Here is a 24,779-nt window from a genome sequence, read left to right as displayed (position 1 = left end):
CCTTTAAAATTCCTTACCATTCCTTTCTTTTCTTTTCTTTTCTAGCCCAGCAGCAGGGGGCACAGCAAAGTCCAACATTACGCCCCTTTTAGAGGTGACGAAACTATAGGCAAGGTAGAGCAATTTGCCAAAGGTGCGTATAGGTAAGGCTGAGTGCCTCAAACCTGGCTTTAGAACATTTTGGTTGTGGGAAAAGATATATTTGTGATGTTACGGTGGCAAGCCAGTCAGCACAGTGCACAAAAAGCCAAATTAATTATTTTTATTACTATTAGATTTCTACACCAGCCCTCATCTGAAGACCCCAGGGCGGTTTACAATATAAAGACAGAAGAATACATACCATAATAACAAACAAATACAGCAGCATCCTAAAGCAATTTACAACATTGTATTTAAAATAGTTTAAATACGTAAAACCAGTTAAAACATGTCCAGGGAAGTTTTTAATATTTAACGCTGTATTGTTCTTAATACTTGATTGGGAGCCGCCCAGAGTGACTGGGAAAACTCAGCCAGATGGGCGGGGTATAAATAAATAAAATTATTATTATTATTATTATTATTATTATTATTATTAAAAACAATTGCATAGATAAAAACATTTTTAAAAAGAGTTGTCAGTAAGAATCGGTCAACAGGTGCAGCAGATGCACTCTTCCCCCAACTGCCACAGAAAACAACCTCCTGACACATAGCAAACTAGCAGGCTCTAGCCTGGCCTTCTCCTTGAGCTGCTAGCTTTCCATGTGCAGGGAGATGAAGGGCATTCTATCATTTCGCTTGCTGCACGTAACTCTCTCCTCCAAAGAAAGCAGCTTCACGTGAGCCTACCATCATTCTGAAAGCCCACGCAAGTTTCTAACGCAGAGGGATCTTTAGGCACCCCGTGTGGCATTTCTGTGGCAAGATGGCGACAGGTCTTGCGACACCGTGTGGCCTTGCGACAACCGATTTTATCGTGGCAGGAGGTCTCATGCAAAATGGGCTAGACGCCCAAGGTGCCACCGGAGCCATTTGCTGCGTGCTGCAACAGCTAACACGGCTTGTTCCTCTTGAAATTACGCCCGCGATAGTCATCTGTGGTTTAAGAGGGGGGAAATCACACAGAACCAGCCGCCTGCCGAAAAGACACTCCGAAGAGGCGATTCCTCCCCGGCTCCAGACGACCTCTGTTTTGCATCAGTGGCACAGACACCCACACAGGTGAGCATACAAAAAGAGCAGCTAGGTATACTATCGGGCATATAAACAACTGCCAGCCAAATAAAGGTGTGGCAATCTGCATGGTGTGCCAGACCTGGGAGCAATCTTAGAAGCTCAGATATATCAGCTAGGAGCCAAACGGCTTCTTAAACCAGGGTTTGCAGGTGCCAAAACGGAATGCCTAGTTGCCATTCAGGGGCTGGGCGTCTCGAAAGTCGTATTTTTCAAGATGGCTTCTCTGTTCCTGAAGTTCATTGGTTGTGCAGATAAAAAACGAAACGAAATTCGACGGGAGGCATTGCTAGTGTGTGAAAACAGGCAAGACCCAAGGATTCCCCAGGAATGCACCTCCAGGTGGTGGAGACGTCGGGCACCATCCTGGCCCCCCAGACATCTACACTTGGTCTCAAGTGGCTGATAAAAAGGTAAAGGTAAAGGACCCCTTGACAGGTAAGTCCAGTCGCAAACGACTCTGGGGTTGCGGCGCTCATCTCGCTTTACTGGCCGAGGGACCTGACGTTTTGTCCGTAGACAGTTTTTCACGTTCTACCTGGACACTGAGGTCCACCACCGAGGGCCTTCTGGCAGTTCCCTCACTGCGAGAAGCCAAGTTACAGGGAACCAGGCAGAGGGCCTTCTCGGTGGTGGCACCAGCCCTGTGAAACGCCCTCCCAGCAGATGTCAAAGAGAAAAATACCAGACTTTTAGAAGACATCTGAAGGCAGCCCTGTTTAGGGAAGCTTTTAATGTTTGGTGTATTACTGTATTTTAATATTTTGTTGGAAGCCGCCCAGAGTGGCTGGGGAAGCCCAGCCAGACGGGCGGGGTATAAATAATAAATTATTATTATTATTATTATTATTATTATTATTATTATTATTATTTCCAGGTCATGTGGCCAGCATGACTAAGCCGCTTCTGGCAAAACCAGAACAACGCACAGAAACGCAGTTTACCTTCCCACCGGAGCAATACCTATTTATCTACTTTGACGTGCTTTCGAACTGTCGGGTGCAAAACACGTCTGGCAGATTTCGAACGCTGCCTGGGAGACGTGGGTTCAAATCCCCCTTCAGACACAAAGCTTACTTACTGACCGTGGGCCTCTCAGGCTAGCCTACGTTACAAGGTTGTTGCTGGGATTAAACGAGGCGGGGAGAGACATGTACAGCGGACACTCGGGTTGCGAACGTGATCCGTGCAGGATGCAACCCGCAGCGTTCACAACCCGCAGTGGTGCGTCTGCGCACGTGCAGGTTGCAATTCGGTGCTTCTGAGCATGCGCAAAGCACGATTTAGCGCTTCTGTGCATGCACGGCCGCCGAAACCCAGAAGTAACTCGTTCTAGTACTTCCGAGTTTCGGCGGGTCTGTAACCCGAAAAAACGCAACCTGAAGCGGCTGTAACCCGAGGTATGACTGGACACCACTTTGAGCTCCTTGGAGGAAAAGGTGTGCTATAAAGCCAATAAATTCAGTTCAGTTCCATCGTGGCATTAGGTAGAGCCCATGGCAAGGTGGCCGTGTCACTCAGAACGACCACAGATCTTCCCAGGGAAAAGACCTGAGATATAATCTAGAAGAGAGTAGGAGAATTCACAGGAGAAGGAGGCAAAACCCATTTCAAAAGGACCTGACACCAAAACACTCAGCTCCAATCGTTTCTGCAGCTGGGCCCAAAAAGATTCATAGACAGGATGTTAAATTGGTTTTATACGCAACAACAGTGGCAAGAGCATTGCTGGCCCAGAAATGGAAGCAAGAAGAAATTCCGACGAAAGAAGAACGGCAGACAAAATTAACGGACTGCGCAGAATTGGATAAAATGACAGGAAGGATTTGAAGCCTGCGGGACCAGAGATTTACAGAAGATTGGAAGAAATATACAAACTATTTGAAGAGCAACTGTAATCAACAAACTACGCTAGTAGGACTACAAGAAGTTTTGTAAGGAGGAATATATGAAATATTGCAAGGAAGAGAAAGAAGAGAGACATTTGTAATGACATTTAAATGCAATAGTGAAAGTTAGAAATGTAAATTAAATGAAGATTGGAAAATTTTCAGATGTGATTGATGGAAGTCAAAAAATTGTGTAAGATATAAAAGTATGTTTAATAATTGTGGGAAATGATATGTTAAAAAAACTAATAATTTTTTTTAAAAAGATTCATAGAATTGTAGAGTTAGGAATGGGTCCCAAGGGTTATCTAGCCCAACCCCCTGCAATGCAGGAGTTGCAGCTGAAGAATCCTTGGCAGATGGCCATCTGATTTTTGTTGAAAGCTCTCCAAGGAAGGAGAGTCCACCACTTTTGGAGGGGGTCTGTCCCACTGTCGGACGGCTCTCACCGTCAGAAAGTTCTTCCGGATATTTAGCAGGAATCTCCCTTCTTGTAACTTGAATCCATTGGTTCAAATACTGCCCTTGAGAGCAGGAGGGAACAAGCTTGCTCCATCTTCTATGTGAAAAGCCCTTGAGATATCTGAAGAGAGCCGAAAAGAGTGGAAGCCACAAGGCCATTTTCTACATTGGAGGCAGCCTGCTCTCATTCATAGCCTGAAAGGGCCACAGTCAAGGTTTGCTCTACAGAAGGAGTCGGCAGCTGAAGGCCACGCTGACAAAACTACCCTCCTTTACCCCACCGGCCAGAAAATTAAGAGGTCTCCATGGCCTACAGCCTCCCAACAGCTTCATGGGTGGCCTTAAGAAACTTCTGAAATAAGAGGTGCAGGGACTGTGGCCAACCTTGGGGCCGGGACCCACAACCCCGCTGGCAAAGAGCCGGCCACAGAATTGCAGAATTGTAGCGCAGGGAGGCACCCAAGGGTCATCTAGTCCAACCCCCTGCAATCCGGGAATCGCAACTAAAGGATCCCTGACACGTGGCCACTTCATGAGAGCCTCAGGAAGGCGGCAGAAGGAAGGCCCTGGTTGCCATCGCAAGCACACTTGCCTGAGAGTTCAACAAGCTCAACACGCTTACTTTTGAGTAGACACACTCAGGCCTAAAGCAGAAGGCAAAGTTGCATAGCAAAGGGCCATCCAGATGTTGCAACGTTGTGTATGTGAGCGAAACCATAATAGCAGAGAAAGGACTGGAAATCTCAAAGCGCAGTGGATGTCCAAAAGGGGCCTATCACCCAGCGAGTAGGATCATAGAATTGCAGAGTTGGGACCACGAGGGTCATCTAGTCCAACCCCCTGCAAAGCATAGGGCTCGATCCCACAAGAGTCTCATGCTCTACCGACTGATTATGACAAGTTTTATTTGTTGTTATTATTTTTTATTGAATTTATATACCGCCCTATACCCGGAGATCTCAGGGCGGTTTTATTATATTTATATTGTGCCTTTTCCCCAGGCCAGGACTCAAGGTGGCCAACACAAATCAAAACAACAGCTCATATAAAATATAAAAAGGTAAAGGGACCCCTGACCATTAGGTCCACTCGTGGCTGACTCTGGGGTTGCGGCGCTCATCTCGCTTTATTGGCCGAGGGATCCGGCGTACAGCTTCCGGGTCATGTGGCCAGCAGGACTAAGCCACTTCTGGCAAACCAGAGCAGTGTACAGAAATGACATTTATCTTCCTGCCGGAGCGGTACCTATTTATCTACTTGCACTTTGACGTGCTTTTGAACTGCTAGGTTGGCAGGAGCAGGGACCGAGCAATGGGAGCTCACCCCGTCGCGGGGATTCGAACCGCCAACCTTATGATCGGCAAGTCATAGACTCTGAGGTTTAACCCACAGCGCTACCCACGTCCCTCATATAAAATATAGAAAGGTAAAAATAGCATGAAAGACCAGGACTAAAAGGCAATCATACTCTTAGCAGCACTGTTAAAAGCCCTTCGCTTAAAACACAATTCTGTTCCCAAACAGGCCCGTCTTACCCATTGAGGCTAGTGGCGCGGGGCACCAAGTTCTGGAGGGCGCCAGGCGAGAGTCCGGGGAACACCAAACGAGCGCACTGAGTGAGCGAGGGTGCATGCCCCGCTCCTGCCGAGCGTCGGCTCGGTTTTTTCCCTTTTATCCTGCAGGCGCCAAATTTTGCGGGGCGCCAGAAGGCTAAACGGGGGAAAACCGAGCCGACGCTTGGCAGGAACGGCGCATGTGCCCTCGCTCACTCTGTGAAGGCCCGCTCGCTCGGTGTGCTGCCTGCCATGGCCACCACGGCACGAAGCGGTCAGCTAAGCCAGAAGGCGCTGCGTCCAGCCTCCACCTTTCCCCCACTCCCTCCAGCCGCTGCTCACCTCCTCCAGCCCTAAAAAAAGTCACCTCTGGGAAAGGGGGGGCGCCAGAGGGATCTTTGCACCACAGCGCCGGGTATGCTTAAGATGGCCCTGTTCCCAAAGGACAACAAGGAGTGCGCCAGTCTAGAAGGGAGTTCCAAAGTCTGGGAGCAGCCACCAAGAAGGCCCTGCCTGCCTCCACACCAAGCATTCCTGTGAGGGAACCTGCATGGCCATTCCAATGCTGCTGGACTAGAACCCCCATTATCTCTGACCATTGGCCAAGCTGGCTGCTAAGGCTTATGGGAGCTGGGAGTCCAGCAATGTCTTGAAGGGGAGCACCAGAATCTCCATCCCTCAATGTGCAAGGAGCTGTCCTACCCCAGATCAAACTATTAGCCTACCTAGGCCATGGCTGGCCCATCACATTATTATTTCATTGTTATTTGTTAAACTTATATACCACCCTTCACCCAAAGATGAGCACAATTCAAAGTGTTGGTGCTGACTTTTAAAGCCCTAAACGGCCTCGGTCCAGTACACTCATACCTCACGTTGCGTCCGCTTCAGGTTGCGTTTTTTTGGGTTGCCAAAACCCAGAAGTACTGGAACGGGTTACTTCCGGGTTTCGGCGGTCGTGCATGCGCAGAAGCGCCAAATCACAACCCGCACATGCGCAGATGCGGGTTACAAATGTGCATCCCACACAGATCATGTTCGCAACCCGAGCGTCCACTGTATACCTCAAGGAGCGTCTCCACCCCCATCATTCTGCCCGGACACTGAGGTCCAGCTCCGAGGGCCTTCTGGTGGTTCCCTCACTGCGAGAAGCCAAGTTACAGGGAACCAGGCCGAGGGCCTTCTCGGTGGTGGCGCCCGCCCTGTGGAACGCCCTCCCACCAGATGTCAAAGAGAACAACAACTACCAGACTTTTAGAAGACATCTGAAGGCAGCCCTGTTCAGGGAAGCTTTTAATGTTTAACTGACTATTGTATTTTAATATTCTGTTGGAAGCCGCCCAGAGTGGCTGGGGAAACCCAGCCAGATGGGCGGGATATAAATATTATTATTATTATTATTATTATTATTATTATTATTATTATCATCATCATCATCTGAGGGCGGTTCACAGAATTAAATACAAGGTAAAAACACAAGTAAGTAATTAAAACAGAACAGCAAAACAGCAACACCCCCTTCCCCACAGGTACATTTAAAAGGCTGTAGGATATTAATCAGCCCAAGGCCTGGTGGAAGAGGAACGTCTTTGCCTGGCCCCTAAAAAATATACAGTATAACAAAGATGCCAGGCGAACCTCCCTGAGAAGAGCATTCAATAAAGGGGGAGCCACCACAGAAAAGGCCCGTTCTTCTGTTGCCACCCTCCGGACCGCCCGGGGAGGAAGAATTCGGGACAGTTTACATGGGGAGAGGTGGTCCTTGAGGCCTTGTGGTCCTGAGCCGTAAAAGTCATTATAGGTCAAAACAAGCACTCTGCATTAGGTCTGGAAGATAATCGGCAGCCACTTTGCAATATATGCAGAAGGTTCAGTCCCTAGCATCTCCACTTGAGGCAGTGTGGCCCAGTGGTTAGAGCGTCAGACGAGAACCTTAGGAAAACCAGGCTCAAATCCCCCACTTGGTCATGGAAGCCACCGGGTGCCCTACCTCACGGGGTTGCTGTGGTGATTAAAGGAGCGGCAGAACCATGCATGCCACCTTCAGCTCCTTGGAGGTAAACGTGGGCTAGAAATGCAGCAAACAAGCGGATCTTGGAGAGAGAGGGTGACCCCTGCTTCGCCACGGATCAGGGCCGCAGCTCACCGGTAAAGCTTCTCCTCTGCAGGCAGGATGCCCCAAACGATCACCAACCTAAATGCCTAAAGCCCCGGTCCGTGCGGAAGCTCCCAAGCTCATTCGATCGAGGCGCCTTGCTAAGCGGCCTGCCGGACGCACGGCGCCACTCGCGAGGCAGGATCAGGTCCTCTCCGGGAGGGGTGCGAGGTCCGTGCACTACCGCGACATGGCCGCGAGGGGAGGGGGCGTGGCGCATGCCGACCCGGGTCCGCCACCATCCACCGTTCCGCGCGGTGCCACAGCCCGGCTGTCCCGGGGGTGGGCGTGCCAGCTGGCCCGTGGGGGTGCGGGGAAGGCTCGGCCGCGGAGGCGAGAAGGGGGTGTGCCGGGCCGAAAGCGCCCGCGGGTGCCGCCTCGCCGCCCGTGCAAAACAGCGCCACGGCCCGGAGGTGGAGGAGGCGTGGCGAACACGCGGGGAGCAAAACACAAGTGCGCACTCCGCGATCGCCGGCGATGGCGGGCGGGTGTGCGCGCAAAAAGCGGCGGAGGCGAAGAAGGGCTTCCTGCAGCGGGGAAAGCAAAAGGGCGGGCGAGAATCCGTCGAGGGGAAAGCGGAGGATCCCGGGGCTGCAGCCGGGAATGAGTGGGAGCGATCGGGGGGGGGGCGCAAGAGGAGGCTGCACGGTTGGAGAGGAAGGGGGGATCCACGCACGATCGCCCTCCCTGGAAGAAGGGGGGAGGTGTTGCATGCCACGGCAGGAGGGGAGGAATCGAGGGAGGCACGCGTGGAGAGAGAGAAAGAGTGCGCGCCTTCGGGCAGCGCGGAGTAGCCCGTGCAGCTTGGCTAGGGCGCACGGGCGCAAGGCGCGGGGATTGCGTCGCCGGCGCGCCCCCTGGCACACACCCCTCTCTCACCGCCGTGCAGCTGCAAGAGCAGCGTCGCCCACCCGCACAACCAGCCCTCCCCACCCCCCCATCAACCCCCACGCCCGCGCCGCCAGCCCCCAACGGGCGCCCCCTCCCCGGCTTACCAGCTCCGCGCGCGCTCCGCCTCGCCTGCCAGCTCGGCTCCCTCCTTCCCTCGCGCAGCTTGTTTTGAAATTCCCCTTCCAGCTCCGCCGCGGCTCGCCCGCTCCCTCCGCCCTCGCCGCCGCCGCCGCCTCCTCCTCCTTCTCCAGTCCCCTCCCCTCGGCTGTCCCCGGCACAGGCTGCCTCACGTACGCGGCTGCAGGCAGCCCCCGGAATGGAGTCCCCGCGCGCGGAAGGGAGTGGCGGGCGCGCAAAGGGAGAAAAAGCTGCCGCCGGGGCGCGGAAGGGGCCGGTGGGTGGACCGGAGGGCGGGCGGGCGGCGGAGGCACCTGGCTGGAGGGAGGTGGCGCGCAGCGGAGCTTCCAGGAGCGGCGGCAAGTTACCTGCGCGTCGCCAAGGGCGCACCTGCCTGGCCGCCAGCTGGTGGCTGAGGGCCGCGCTATCTAGACTTTTGGTCTGCAGAAAACGCACCCACACCCAACAGGGAGGGAGAAAGGCCTAAATAGCTTTTATTATCACTATATGTATATCCCACCTTATTTCAAAGGCTCTCAAGGTGGTGCGCACACACCTCCCCATCTCCCATTTATTCTCACAACAGTCCTGTGAGGTAGGTTAGACTGGCCTAAGGTCACCCAGCCGGCTTCGTGGCTCATCAGGGATATGAACCCTGGTCTCCCAGATCCTAGACCAGGATTCTAACCAAGGTGTCCTGCGAGTTCTCTATAGGTTACAGCACAAACCTGGGCGGGAGGAGAGGGAGAAATTGGGACCCCAAACGGAGAGAAAAGGGCCAAAGTGGGCAAAGGCGGAAAACAGAGAGTGCAGACCCAGGGCTGGCCCTGTTGCGCAAAGTCTGAATTGCACAAAAGTTGCTTACAACGGGGGCATATGAGAAGCCACAGGATGTGAGCCAAACAGATAGTGAATTTCTAGGCATTTGGTGTTTCCCCGCCCCCAAAAAACATAGTATAGAATCAAACAGACAAACAGTTTCTTTAAAGGAGGAAATAAATAAAAAGTGAAATGCAATCTGAGCTTTCTTAGAATCTGGGCGCATGCTGATTTGGAGGAATTTTTCCTTGACAGAGTGAATGAGTTCTACCCATCTATGCTCCCTTAATACTCCTAGAGCAGGGGTCGGCAAAGTTTTTGTGGCTTGGGCCAGTTCACGGTCCTGCAGATGCCGCGGTGGGACGGAGTGCACACACACACATGCACAAATGCTATTTCCAGCGTGGAGGAGGCGTGCACAGCTTCCCATTGGCTGCAGGAGCTTCCGGAAGCCAGTGGGAAGCCGGCCAGCGTCGTAGAAGGCGGTCCCTGCTCTGCTCTGCACCAATTTAGCGCGGTGCATGGAAGGCATCTGAGAGGGTGGCGGGGATCCAAGGGCTGGTTAAACGACCCCCATGGACCGCTTGTGGCCCATGGGCCTTAGGTTGCCAACCCCTGTCCTCGAGTTCCCGTCTCGCTGGCCAGCAAATGAGTGCCACAGAATTCAACACTCCCCATGCCCTTCACAAAGGATGGCGGGTGGGTTTGCACCAGTGCAGGAAAAGAACTGCATTGGAACACTAGACCGGAGTCACCACCAGCTGTTCTTAAGCTACACCAGTGGATGAGGCTACAGGGACTGAATATAACCCTCTCAATATGGCCCACAGGACACTCTACAGCCCACATCTCCTTCCTAGTCACCCCCCTGGCTTTGCAACTTCCCTTTGTGTTTTTTTCGCGTGGCCAAGACCTGGGTTTGAACTCCAACAATGCCTTTAGCTTCCTTAGATGATGGACAGAGAGGAGGTGTGGGGGTGTCTTTGGAAACTAACCTAACTAACGTTTCCGAGCACAATTCAAAGTGTTGGTGCTGACCTTTAAAGCCCTAAATGGCCTCGGTCCAGTATACCTGAAGGAGCGTCTCCACCCCCATCATTCTGCCCAGACACTGAGGTCCAGCTCCGAGGGCGTTTAACGTGTGGTTTACGCACTTGGCAGAATTTAGTAGTAGTAGTAGGACAGTGGAACCTTGGTTCTCGAACGGCTTAGTTGACGAACAAATCGGCTCCCGAATGCCAAAAACCGTTCCAGTTTTCAAATGTTTTTCAGAAGCTGAACATCCAGTGCGGTTGTCGGCTATTGTTTCTGGGGCTCATGCGCCAATCGGAAGCCGCATCCTTGGTTTTCGAACGTTTCGGGAGTTGAACAGACTTCTGGAACGGATTAAGTTTGAGAACGAAGGTACCACTGTAGTAGAAAGGGGACGGGCCCTTTGGGAATAAAAACTTTGCAAGCCCACCCACCATTGAACCCAATGTGTTTTGGCAATACACAGTTTTGGCTTTAGGCGAGATCCCTGGATCTTACAGTAACTGAGAAGCAGCCGCCTTGGGCTGCCTTGCAGATTCACATCCTTCCTTTTGGCTATGTACACCAGCATTTCCCACCCTGGCACCCTTGGGCTACAACTCCCATTACCCAGTATCCTGCAGCCATGCTGCCTGGAGAAGATGGGAGTTGCACAGTGGTGTAGCTTGGGTGGGGCCACTGGGGCACTTGCCCTGGGTGCAAAATTATTAGGGGCACAAAACTTCAAAAGGAAAGGAAAGAATCATAAATAAATAAAAATAGTACACCTGCCCCCTCACACAGAAAGTCTCCCAATGTTTGTGTGGGCGGACTGAGGAGTGGATTTGGGCAATGGTGGTTTGCTAGGGCACCCTCTGCACAGGGTTTAGAAGGATACCCCCTCCCAACCAATACCCCGTAGTGCTCTCCGCCATGCTTGACCCTCACGGGGTACCATGGCCCCCACTCGGGTAGGCCACCAAGCTATTGTCCCTTCGTTCCAGCGTATCGGCGGGCAGAACCAAGGATACCTGCTTGCCCCGGTCACTGGCAACCCACGCTACACCACTGGAGGACATCAGTTTGGGGAAGGGTGCTTGTACAGTGGAACCTTGGTTCTTGAATGCCTTGGTACTTGAACATTTCAGCTCCTGAACACTGAAAACCCAGAAGTAAGTGTTCTGGTTTTCGAATGTTTTTCGGAAGCCGAACACCTGGCTATTGTTTCCGGGGCGCCTGCGCCAATCGGAAACTGCGGCCTTGGTTTTTGAACATTTTGGAAGTCGAACGGACTTAAGGAGCTTTTTACATTTGAGAACCAAGTGTACACAGTTACCTGGCAGTGCTTGAGTTCTGAGCGGACAGGCAAAACATTGCTCTGTCCATCTCCTCTGCACATGGCATGTCTGGGACCTCAATGTGTGAACTGCCAGCCCTGAAAAGCAGGGGTGCTGGCTCTATGCCAGCCTATTGGCATGAGCTGCAGTCCCCACCTAATGAAGACACCTACGTGATCCAGCCCCCAGCAGAAGCCTTACACTACCCCTTTGTTTGCACTGGGAGTTTGCAGATATTTCTTTGGCGAGACACACCTACAGTGCAAACAGACTGGCTGAGTGCAGCTTCTGAGTGTTTAGAGGAATAAGGTGGCAGGGCGCCATATTGTTGAAACTCTTTTAATGAAAAGAAAAACAGTGGCGGGGGGGCGGGGGCGCGACAGGATCCAATTGTATGTTTCGCAGCACCTTAGCACCAGAGAACTCACACCTTTCTTTCCCAATGAAACCCTCTTAGTATTCCTGTCTGCAGGGAATAAGGGAACAAGTGTGCCAATGTGCTCTGTATTTCAATTTGGGGGGGGGGGTTTGCCACAAGGTACAACAATAGGACTACTTGAGGCAAGGAGGGAGCTGGCAGCCCTGGGCACATTTCCTGATACATACAATTATAACAACCCACATTAAAGAATGCAAATGCTTCATAATTGTCATTTGCACATTAATTGAAAGATCGTTGCGATCAAGGTTTTGCATACCATCCACTTGCATCCAAAAAAGTTCACAAATGTGGCTTTTTCACACGCACACCCCACCACTTGACCTGGAGTATACAGGAGGGCTCGTCATAACTGCTTTTAAGAACTTAAACTTTAAACATTTCCTAGGAGAATCACATCCTATCTCCATGGCAAGTGACACCATTGGAGTATGTGAACCTTCAGGTTTGAGACTTCTTCATTGTGAGCTATCTCTGGTTAAGGAATTTCATCTTGCAGCCTTTGGAAATGACTGCATCTTAAAGAACTAGGCCTGACAACTACCACAGGAGAGTTCACACCAGGCATCCCCAAACTCAGCCCTCCAGATGTTTTTGGGACTACAATTCCCATCATCCCTGACCACTGGTCCTGTTAGCTAGGGATGATGGGAGTTGTAGTCCCAAAGCAGCTGGAGGGCCGAGTTTGGGGATGCCTGGTTCACACCAACTCAGATGTGGCTTGGCTGAAAGAGCTTTCAACCCTGAAATACATCGTGAAGTGCTAGCTTGACATTCAGTTCATCTGCTTCATGCAGCCAAGAGCTATCAGTGGATATAGAGTCCTATGAAGTCAGGGAGGAGAGGGCAAGCAGGAGGTCCCAGATTCAGTCCTGGGACTCTCCAGGTATGGCTGGGAGAGACTCCTGTCAGAAACCCCAGGGAAACACAACCAATCAGGGTACACAATACTGAGCCAGAAGGACCAAACATCTGACTTGGTATAAAAAAAGCTTCCCATTTTGCTAGGCTTCTTGATTGCATCCTGGAGATGTAGTCTCTAGGTCACAAGACTCCCTAAAGCAGGGGTCAGCAAACTTTTTCAGCAGGGGGCCAGTTCACTTCAGCAGGGGGGGCCAGTCCCATAGACTTTGTGTGGGGCCGGACTATCATTTTTTGGGGGGGAAATGAACGAATTCCATTGCCCCACAAATAACCTAGAGATGCATTTTAAATAAAAGCACACATTCTACTCATGTAAAAACACCAGGCAGGCCCCACAAATAACCCAGAGATGCATTTTAAATAAAAGGATACATTCTACTCATGTAAAAACATGCTGATTCCCGGGCTGTCCGTGGGTCGGATTTAGAAGGCGATTGGGCCGGCTCCGGCTCCTTAGTTTGCCTACCCATGCTCTAAAGGTCTACAGTGGTACCTCGGGTTACATACGCTTCAGGTTACATATGCTTCAGGTTACAGACTCCGCTAACCCAGAAATAGTACCTCGGGTTAAGAACTTTGCTTCAGGATGAGAACAGAAATCATGCAGCAGCAGGAGGCCCCATTAGCTAAAGTGGTGCTTCAGGTTAAGAACAGTTTCAGGTTAAGAACGGACCTCTGGAACGAATTAAGTACTTAACCCGAGTTACCACTGTATTGTCAAAGGAAGCTTCCCTAGACCAAGTCAGGCTATTTTTCCATCTGCTTGCTACCATCTAATCACACTGGCACAGCACTCCTGGGTCTTCTGTACAGAGTCCTGCTACCTGTTTTGTTTTGTTTTGTTTTGTTTGTGTGCATGGGGTCGGAACTGGAGATGCCAGAGATTTAACTAAGAACCTTCTGCACTAACTTATGCACCCTCCCTGCATTTTCCGATACACAATTGTAATTCTACAATAGATATAACTCCATAATCTTGCAATTCTATAAGGGAAGGCTCTGGAGGCTGAATATTCTAGGGCAGCCTTTGCCCTCCAGATGATTTAAGACTGCAATTCCCATCTTCCCTAGTCAGCAGGGCCGTAGAATGCTGGGTTTGATGGAAACCGTAGTCCAAAACATCAGGTGGACATAGTAAGTTACACAAAATCGGCTGCGCTGCTTTTGAGACAGGGCTATTTCAAGTATGTAAAGAAGGATTTTTAAAAAAAAAAAATTAAGGAGGGGGTCTCTTTCACAAGGGATGTGGGTGGTGCTGTGGGTTAAACCACAGAGCCTAGGACTTGCCGATCAGAAGGTCGGTGGTTCGAATCCCCGCGACAGCTTCCGGGTCATATGGCCAGCATGACTCTGGCGAACCAGAGCAGCGCACGGAAACGCCGTTTACCTTCCTGCTGGAGTGGTACCTATTTATCTACTTGCACATTGACGTGCTTTTGAACTGCTAGGTTGGCAGGAGCAGGGACTGAGCAACGGGAGCTCACCCCGTTGCGGGGATTTGAACCGCCGACCTTCTGATCGGCAAGCCCTAGGCTCTGTGGTTTCACCTACAGCTCCACCTACGTCCCTCCTTCCTGAGAAACCTAGCCAAATGGGTAGGGTATTATTATTATTATTAATAATAATAATAATCCCCAACCTGGTGCCCTCCTGATGTTTTGGACTACAACTTACATCAACCCCAGTCAGCACATCAGGCTGATGGGAACTGTAGTCCAAAGCATCTGGAGGGCACTAGCTTGGCAAGGACTGTACTAGATTACCTACCTGCAACATTCTTTCCTAGCACCAAAGGCAGGATCTGCAGCCGTTAACTGTTAATATTCAGAGAGGTGCAAAAACAGCCAGAAAAAAAGTAATTACAATGACTGCGAAGTTTGAGCATCTTTCCTTTGTGGAAGAGTTTAAGCAGCCTGGGCCAACGGGATCTGCGATCCAAAACATCTGGAGGGCACCAGGTTGGGAAAGGCTGGGCTTAGGGCTATGATGCTTTTTTATAACTTAGGAGAACAACAGGGTGCATGGGAGAGGGTTGGGGGAAGTATGCATGGCGCAAGAAAATGACCAGAGAGTCCTATCATTCATATAGCTCAATTAGCAGAGCATGAGACCCTTAAAAAATTCCTGCATTGCAAGGGGTTCGACTAGATGACCCTTGGGGTCCCTTCCAGCTCTATAATTCTATGATTTAAACCTACCTCACAGGGTGGTTGTGAGGGTAAGAGGAGAACCATGTACCCCACCCTGAGCTCCTTGGAAGAAAAAAGGTGGCATATATGTAATAAACAAAGAAAATACGATTCTATGTTTGCCCCTCTCCCATCCATAGTTCCAGAATCCCGGGTTCCCAGATACTCTTCCTGGCAGGAGAGACCGAGCAGACAAAGGGGAGCACTTCCTCCCATCATCCCCTCATTAATGCACGGAACTCCTTGCCACAAGGTGTGGCGGCAGCCCTTTGCTTAGATGGCTCTCCAAAAGGACGGGGCGAATCCATGGAGGAATTTTAGCTACATCCATGCGGTCCTAAAGCCTGAATTAAGCAAACAGCAGCCCCCCCCCTCTCGATACCAGCTGGCTGAAACCAACAACAGCACCGACGGCGAAATAAGGTTTTCTGCCTGGCTGCCCTGCTTGCAAAAAGGACCAGGTGGTGGGCCTCCGTTCCGACGTTCCCCCTGCAACACCAAGCCACTTTTTCCCGTGTCTTCCGATGCACAACCTTCCTCCGAGCTCACCTCTTCGCCTCCGAGCCGCTGCGGGGTCCTCTCCTAGCGGATCCTCCTCGCAAGGGTCGCCGCGCCCATCACCGCAGCCTCTGGGTGCGCAACCGGGAGCGCACCAGGGCGCACGGGAGCCGGCGCACAGCCACCGATCCCCGGAGCGCGCTCGGCTCCTCCACGTGCTCCGGGGCGCCGGGCTTTCCTTCTCGCCGCCTCCTCCGCCTCCTTTGCCGGCCGGGTTCAAGCTTTCTCGCGAAGGTCTGTTGTAAACAAGCTGCCCACATGGCCCGGCCCCTCGGTGCGCATTGGCTGCGCGGCGCCATTTAAATACACGCCCCCAGCCGGAGCGCTGCAAAAAATAAACACCCGAGCCAGGAAAAGAGACCTTCAGCCCTCCGCCTCCCTCCCTCCCTCCCTCCCTCTCGCCACCTCCCGCTGTTGATTTTCCTGATCTGTTTCCAGGGCTGCCTGCGAGCGCCCTGTTGCCAACGGCAAGGGCTCGCCCGGGGAAATGCGCGCGTTCCCACGAGCCCGGGAAATGCAACGAGAAGGCGCTGCCCGCTAAAAGGAGGCAGATCCAGAGGGCTGGCCTCTGGGCGCGCCGCTTTCTTGCTGCAAAACCCGCTTTAAACGCCGGGGAAAGGGGCTTTATGTTTGTTTTCGTTTTCATTTGGAGAGCCCTGTGACATCCCCAAAAAGGAAGGCGCATTCAGGGTGTGGAGCTGCAAGGGAAGCGAGGGGCTGGGTTCAAATCTCCCTTGTGCCACGACCTTGCTGGAAGCCTTCGGGCCTGGGGCGTTTGAAAACAGGACACGTGGGCAAAAGGGCTTTGCAAACGCCACCGATCAGTTGAGCTGTGGCGCTTTGCAAAGCTGTTCCGCAAGAAGCTTTCACTCTCTCCCCCTCAACCCACCCAGGTACCGCTGGTCAGTTTCAAATCCTCTTTGCTTGCGAAGCCGCTGTATCTTTTGTTTTCTCTGCCAGAAATAAAACCTCTGCGGTGTGCCTGGCATCATAGTGTTAGAAGTTTGGGAGGGAGGATGTAGGCTGTTTGCGACGTCCCTCTTAACCCAGTGGTTCTCAGAACTTTTTTTCCTTTGGGCCACACTTTCAGAATAAAAACGTGCTCTGGCTACGCCGATTTTTCTTTTATTGATAAGAAACATATTGGAAAGGGGGGAAAGGAACAGCTCCTAGCAGTGCTTGATTTATAACACAGAACACAACTAGTTTATAATATCCACATGGGGAACTTTCACCTCTGCTCAGCAAGTGGTTCTCAAACATGCAGGAGGGAAACTTTGCCCTGCATTTATCCCAGAGGGAGGGAGGGAAGGAAGGAAGGGCAGTGGGGTACCTGGCAGTTCTCCACACATGGTATTTCTCCTTACAGCTCTCTAACCAGATTTGGCCTGCATAATAGCTCTTCTCTTTGCACTAAAGCAGTGGTTACCAAACTTTTTTGGGCCCTTGTTCCATGAACTCATCCCCAGTGCCCCTGCCCTATAAAAAGCATTATTCAGAGTAGCAGCTCGCAGGACCCACTAAGGAAGGTAATGCAGTGAGAGTGCCAGAGCGCATGGAAATGCTGTTTGCCTTCCTGCTGCAGCGGTACCTATTTATCTACTTGCACTGGTGTGCTTTCGAACTGCTAGGTTGGCAGAAGCTGAGACAGAGCAATGGGAGCTCACCCTGTCGCACGGATTCAAATCGCCGACTTTTCAATCGGCTGCCCCAAGAGGCTTAGTGGTTTAGACCACAGAGCCACCCGCGTCCCTAAAATATGTTTTAACTGTTTTCATGGGTGAAACTGTTTTGAATATGTGATCATACTGTGAATCGCTCCACAATGCCTGCTGGGAAGTGATTCCTAAATGAAATAAAACTGCTACTATTAACATTACAAATCATTGGCATCATAAAAAATAATGGCCATGCATTTGTCGCAATGTCCCCAAATAGGCCACTGCCTTTCTTTTTTTCTCTCGGGGAGTGATGAGGAACATGTGTCGGCATGGCTGGGAAACTCATGCCAAAAACATGAAGAGTTACAAATGAGCATCAGATCCTCACATGCTTGGTCTGGCATGTCGTCAAAACAGCGTCGTGCTAAAAGGGAGAAACTCATACAAAACACAGAAACCACAGTCTTCATCTATATCAGCAGCTCCCAAATTTTTGGTGGCTGTCAGTCCCTTGGTTCCACAAAACCATCCCCAATGCCCCCTGCCCTACAAAAGGCATTATTCAGAATTGTGGTTTACACAACTCACCAAGGAAGATGGTAACACAATAAAATTCAGCAAAGAATATTGCATGAAAATTATATTTATGCATTCTTACCAACAAAAACATAAGGGTGAAGGCAATTTATAGCACAAAATATATATATATAACCACGTGCCAAACATGCACAACTCCTTCACCTGCAAAGGATGTACAGTAACAAATGTACTGTATAGCGAAATCAATAACTATTACCAATAACCGGCTATCTTGTGACAACTCACAATTGTAAATACAAACAAAGGGTGACTGGGCAACTTCCAACAGGGTCTAAACAACAACCAGCAAAGTAGTCTAGCTTTTTCTGGAGTATACCAGTTCATGCTGCACAGGTGAAGCTACTGCAGGTGTAGGCAAACTCGGCCCTCCAGATGTTTTGAGACTACAATTCCCATCATCCCTGACCACTGGTCCTGTTAGCTAGGGACTATGGGAGTTGTAGTCCCAAAACATCTGGAGGGCCGAGTTTGCCTGAGCTACTGTATCTTTGCTTCCTCCACCACAGATATACAGAAAATTAACACACCGGAAAGAAGATATGACTATTAAAAGGAGCTTTTTTCACGAGCAGGTCGAGGGGTCAAAGATGCAGCCCACCACCCACAATTTACTAGAACAGAGTTTAGAGAATCTCCTGCGTGCAAGATAGTTAACGGTACAGCATGTTAGTGAATGACAGGCTGGCTTTCAGGGAGGGAGCCCTGACTTCAGATTCTGCCTCCTCCACCATGATACTTATTTGGCAACCTTAGGATATTATCTCTCTGCCTATCTTATCTTGCTGTGGTGGGAAAATGGAAGAAGAATGCAGCCTGTAATCTCCCTAGTGAAAATGATAGCCATGTGAGAAACCTTGAGCGTCAGATTTTGGTCAGGGGAAATGGCTAAGGAATTGCAAATCGTGATTTCGCCATGATCATTTGCCAACTGCTGATATCTGGCACAACAAGTGACTCTTTCACAGGATTTTAACTCACACCACAACACTAAGCCCCTTCATCCTGCGTCTCCATTTGTGGGTTTTAAATTTCCCTACAGCCACGCTTAGGGTTGGGGAAGAAATCCAGTCCAGTCCACGTTTTAATGCAAAACGAACCTAGATTTGCACTTCTTGAAGCAATATGCAAACTGAAATGGAGCTATTCTTCAAAATTCACACCTCTTCAAATTTTGGGGTGTATATTGACGGTAAGCAGAGCAAAAGTGCATTTATTAGGGGAATGTGCATATCAACATGCATTATATTAGGCAGAATTACATACAAATATGTGCTTATTAGGATAAAAGTGCACTAAAATTACAGATTTTCTGTAGGAAAGGTGGAGAAGCTAGGACTGGGAAAGTGACAAACTGAGAGAAAGGAAAACTGACGGAGTCATCTTTTCCTTCCCTGTCCTTAAAGGTAAAGGGACCCCTGACCATTAGGTCCAGTCGTGGCCGACTCTGGGGTTGTGGCGCTCATCTCGCTTTATTGGCCGAGGGAGCCGGCGTACAGCTTCCGGCTCATGTGGCCAGCATGACTAAGCCGCTTCTGGCGAAACCAGAACAGCGCACGGAAACGCCGTTTACCTTCCCACCGGAGTGGTACCTATTTATCTACTTGCACTTTGACGTGCTTTCGAACTGCTAGGTTGGCAGGAGCAGAGACTGAGCAACGGGAGCTCACCCCATCGCGGGGATTCGAATCACTGACCTTCTGATCGGCAAGCCCTAGGCTCTGTGGTTTAACCCATACTCTTATCTCAAAACCTAAATTGATTTAAGCATTGCATTTCAATAAACACCAGCCACCTTTCTATTTGCTCATTGAAGGGTTTGGTATAGGTAGAAACCCTGCTTATTATTTGCCCCAGGGCCCAATGAAAAATATCTCTCTTCCCCTTCGCCAGTATCACTGCCTTTACAATATTAATACACACCCTCTTTTGCCTGCAAGAGGATAGAAATCCATGCCAAAGGTTAAACAGAACTTAAGCCAAGTTGTCTGGCTGCATCATGCCGCTATCTTTCCACGGGCGAAAGTTTCAATAACTCCCTTGCTATTGCAATCCAGTTTCTTCCTATATACATAAAAATGTAAGGTTGTCGTCACGCAACCCCCATTGGAGGATCTGCAGTGCCTGTTGGCAATCCCAAATTTGCATGGGGCCAGGGTGGGGTAGGGGCACAGAAGAGGAGGCGGGGTTTAAAATGGTGGTTTCAAATAACGGCAGAAGTTTGTATAAAGCAGGAATGGATAGATATATTATATGGGGAGCCTGAGTGAGCTGTGAGGATATGGTTGTCGGCATGCGAGGGTCGCAAGGCCAGCTGGGTTGTCTCCTTCCAGCCGTCCCGCTGCAAAGACCCATCGGCCTCTGCTCTGATGTAAATCAGCAACCCAGGCTTCAAAGCCAGGGCACACTATATCAGCAGAGCAAACTGTGCACACAGAATAGGCGTGAGGCTTGTGCAAGCATACTACAACTACGTATTTATTAATCATAAATCAGGACAAAGAAACATGTTGTCTCTCTCTTTGTCTTCTCAGAGAGACAGGGAAAAGCAAAAGCTATACACACAACGGAACATGTGACATGCGACATGCAACAGTTCCATGTCTGCAACTAAAGGTGGAATGGAATTTTCCAACAATGGTGGGGCTTGAAGGAACTTTGAGGGGTTGGGGGGTCGGAGTTGGGGAGCAAGTGAGGGTTGGAAGGCAGTGGGAGCAGCAGGAGCAACTTAAACAGAATTTGTACAGAAGAAATAACTGGGAGATTAGGTACACCCCACCCACTGCGCTGTTTAAGCAAGAATGGCAAGCATTCGCAGTGAGCATCAGTCCCAGACAGCTTTTACTACTACAGAGTTATATAACTTAATAATGGTGTAATTGCATATCCAATAATCTTCCCCCACACCCCCTTAGTTTTAATGATTTTGCAGCTCCCGTCGCTGCACCGCTCAACAGTTTCCAGCCTTGGGGCACATCCGCGTGCAATGCTTTCCTCTGAAGTTGATGAGATGTCATTCTACTTCTGTGCAAGTTTCACAGGTTACATGTTTCCACCCACCCTTTTCCAAATTACTCCTCCTCAGTCATGGGATCAGAGAGGAGGTGGCTGTCTCTCCCTTTTCCCTGCATTTTGGGGTGGAAGTGAAAACCCACACACTTCCATGCACTGGAAATGTGTGTGACGCATCGTCACATGTGTCTTTCCCTCGAGAACTTTAAAAACAGCAACCAAAACAAGTCACACGGGGCAGCCTTATCTCTAATCCATCTGACCTAGGAATGTCTAAAATCATGGGCAATTGGATTCACACAGAGTAGTTTCCACCCCCAGGTTATTCCAGCCCCAAGGTTATTTTTTGGGTGGTTTTGAGGAGTGGAACGCAGGATCTTGCAGGATTGCCATACATCCAGAATTTCCCCCGACATACCTGGAATACTGCAGTCAGAAGCAGTGTCCGGGAGGAAATTGGAAAAAAATGTCTGGGAAAATCCAGATGTATGGCAACCGATTTCAGCAGTGCCATTTTTGCTTAATTTTGCTGGCGATCGGACTAGATTACCCAGAGGGTATATTCCAGCTCTACAATTCTATGATTCTGTGATTCTAAGATCCCTGCCCCATAAAAAAGCATCTTTTCTGCTGTAGATAAAAAAAGATCCATGTGGTAACACAACACTTAGCATTTACATAGATCAGGCATAGGCAAACTCGGCCCTCCAGATGTTTTGGGACTACAGTTCCCATCATCCCTGACCACTGGTCCTGTTAGCTAGGGATCATGGGAGTTGTAGTCCCAAAACATCTGGAGGGCCAAGTTTGCCAATGCCTGACATAGATCTTTTTCGTGAATATTCAGAGTGCTTTGCATACATTCCTTAACTCTTACAGCAGCCCAATATAGCCAAGAAGGCAGAGAGCAGCAGCAAAGTTCCAGAGTGTTTGCCACATGGGGATGGATAAATCTGTCAGGTTCAGTTTCTCATTTTTCCACTCTTAAATTCAGTTCACCACATTTCCGCATCAGTTTGTGGTTAAGTTCCCACAAAAATTCACCAGCATTTTAGAGCTCGTTTCTTGCAACATACACAATATTTTTGCATGCAGTATTCTGTAATATGTACTTTTTTGCATGCAACTTTTTTCCAAGTGTAATGCATTTTTAACATTATTTTTACCAACATATGCATTTTTACACACACTTTTTCTTAACACAGATTTTTTGGGGGGAGGAGAGGTGTTTGCTGCAGAAATGCACTGCAAAATTTGGAGGAACACGTATGTTGATGGACAGGTGCATTTTCATTTGTGTATAGTTTTTTGGCGGGAAGTCTAAATCAGGTAGGTTCTAAACAAAATGTGAAACCAAATTTGTCCCACTACAAGGTGATTTTTATTTACATTTATTGTGCACGGTTAGCCTTGCAGACAGAGATGTCCACGCAGAGCTGACTCCTGAGAAAGGTGCAACATCCACAAAAATCGAAGGCTATTTGTTTATTCATACACAATACACACACTGCTAATTATTATTATTTTAAATCACAGAGTTTTGCAGCAATGTATGTAAAAACCATACCAAAAAAATCATATTTTAAAAAGTTGAAATCAGGTAACTGTTGTGGAAAGATGCATTGTTAATTGCCTGCACGGACTTGATGGAACTGACAAGTTTTCAGCAAGCATTTAAAAGTTGAAATGCTGATTCTCTAGTGGCAGGGTGTTCCGCAGGACTGGGCCGATGGGGCTGAAGGCTTGGTTTCTTTTTGTCAGATGAGCCTCACCAACTCAGGGAAATGGCCAGCGATGCTCCTGCAGGTGATCTCAGTGACTGGGCTGGGAGCTGTCCAGAGCTTTGTAAATGAATACTGTACAAGGCTCCTGAACCTGGCTCAATAGTAAATGGGCAGCCAGCACAGAGGTCTGAACAGTGGTGTCATATGTTGTCAGCTAGATCAGCAAAAATGGTTTGCCATACTATATTCTGAATGTGCATCAAACTCTTCCCAAGTTTCTAATCTTGATGAAAGAAGAAGAAGAAGAAGAGGAAGAAGGTTTAGTAGGCAAAATTGTGGCTACTGTAGCGCAGAGGCTGACCTCATGTACCAAAAATTCTGATTTTACAGGCGTATGTAAATGTTCCGTAGGTCCTTCAGGTCAATAGGTTCAGCAAATGAACAGAAAATCGCAGTTATTTCATCATGTGGTAGTGATACAATGGAAGGAGGAACTTGTGGTTACAAGAGTTATGAATTCTGGGTATACTAGGCTGGATCCACGCTCAGGTTGCCCTCTTAACCCAATTTATGAGGGAATAAGCCTCATTGACGCAGGTGGTGCTGTGGGTTAAACCACAGAGCCTAGGACTCGCTAATCAGAAGGTCGGCAGTTCAAATCCCCGCGACGGGGTGAGCTTCCGTTGCTCAGTCCCTGCCCCTGCCAACCTAGCAGTTCGAAAGTACTTCAAAATGCAAGTAGATAAATAGGTACCGCTCCGGCGGGAAGGTAAACAGCATTTTCGTGCGCTGCTCTGGTTTGCCAGAAGCGGCTTAGTCATGCTGGCCACATGACCCGGAAGCTGTACTCCAGCTCCCTCGGCCAATAAAGCGAGATGAGCGCCGCAACCCCAGAGTCGGCAAGTGAGCTTCGTGTCTGAAGGGGGATTTGAACCCAGGTCTCCCAGGCAGCGTTTGAAATCCGCCAGACGTGTTTTGCACCCGACAGTTTGAAAGCACATCAAAGTGCAAGTAGATAAATAGGTACTGCTCTGGCGGGAAGGTAAATGGCGTTTCCGTGCGCTGCTCTGGTTCGCCAAAAGTGGCTTAGTCATGCTGGCCACATGACCCAGAAGCTGTACTCCAGCTCCCTCGGCCAATAAAGCGAGATGAGCGCCGCAACCCCAGAGTCGGCCACGACTGGACCTAACAGTCAGGGTTCCCTTTAACTTTTCCTAAGCCTCATTGAATGAAGCTGGACTTATTTCTGAGAAGGCACAGCCAGTTGTCCTTGGAGCAGACCATAGAAATCAGCAAAAGTGTTTCTTGGACTATATCCAGGCCCTTGATTAAAAACATAAAGCAAGTGAGGCTCAGGCAATTAGACCAAAATGCTTTACATGGGTTTCTGAACAGGCAGAAATTGCAGGTGAACATGCTAGTCCATTTGGTGGGGATAAAAAAGTAACACCACTGTAATACCGTTTATGAGAAGAAACTAAAACACAACAAAGCAGTCGGCAAGCTTTCAAGTTACACAGGACTCTTCTTTAGGCTATTCAGTATTTTATTGCTTTCAAGTCATGGTGGTAATAACTTTGAGGCTTGAAATGCCCTGAAATGCTGTTTTTCTTCCTCCTTCCCCTCCTTCCCTCACTGCTTTTTTGCTGAACATGCAGCCTGAGATGTGCTTGGGGGTGACTTGAAAAGCTGGCTTCTGCCATTTTAGTTGACACCAATGACCTCTGATTCGCACAGAACTCTTGCTCAACTTCTTCAAAAAATAAAATACGTGAAACGTATTGCAAATATGGGTGACGATCCTAAGGTTGACCCTTGAGCCGAGAAGTGGAGCCCAAGACACATTCCTTGCAAAGTTGCAGTGGAGGCTAGGGCACTGCCCTAAGGCTCACTCCAGAACCTTCCAAGGTACCTTGAGATGTAGCTCTCAGATTCCAGAACCAAAAGGATTTCAGTCTGGAAAAACAAGGGCATACACAGGAGAAGGAGGCAAGGGAACCTCCGCAGAATGAAGTAATTAAAAACGGGGATGGGATGTCCATCAACAAAAAGTGTGGGGCCTGTGGCATTATGCTATGTGCCATGTCTAGAACATGGCTGGTACTTTCGAAGTGCTGTGTCAAAGAAAGTTTTGTGCATGACAGGTATACATGCAGAAGAGTACAGTATTCGTTGCAGCAAAAACAAGTTGCAGAACACCCTTAAGAACTAATGGATTTACTA

General features: G+C 49.5%; 1 protein-coding gene across 2 annotated transcripts in view; it reads right to left on the bottom strand.

Moving 5' to 3' along the window:
* Positions 1 to 15,782, bottom strand: part of ZNF395 (zinc finger protein 395) — a 55,186-nt gene extending 39,404 nt beyond the window's left edge. Inside the window, exon 1 of one of the 2 annotated variants that reach the window (XM_053383813.1) lies at positions 15,554 to 15,782. The gene's annotated coding sequence lies outside the window, so the exon portion shown is untranslated. Of the gene's footprint in view, positions 1 to 8,272; positions 8,422 to 15,553 lie in introns of those variants that run through there. The other variant, XM_053383812.1, reaches the window with a different exon arrangement.
* Positions 15,783 to 24,779: the final 8,997 nt, after the last annotated feature.

This window comes from Podarcis raffonei, chromosome 3 (genome assembly GCF_027172205.1).
Source record: "Podarcis raffonei isolate rPodRaf1 chromosome 3, rPodRaf1.pri, whole genome shotgun sequence".
Taxonomy (NCBI): Eukaryota; Metazoa; Chordata; class Lepidosauria; order Squamata; family Lacertidae; genus Podarcis; species Podarcis raffonei.
This window is presented reverse-complemented; position numbering and strand designations above follow the sequence as displayed.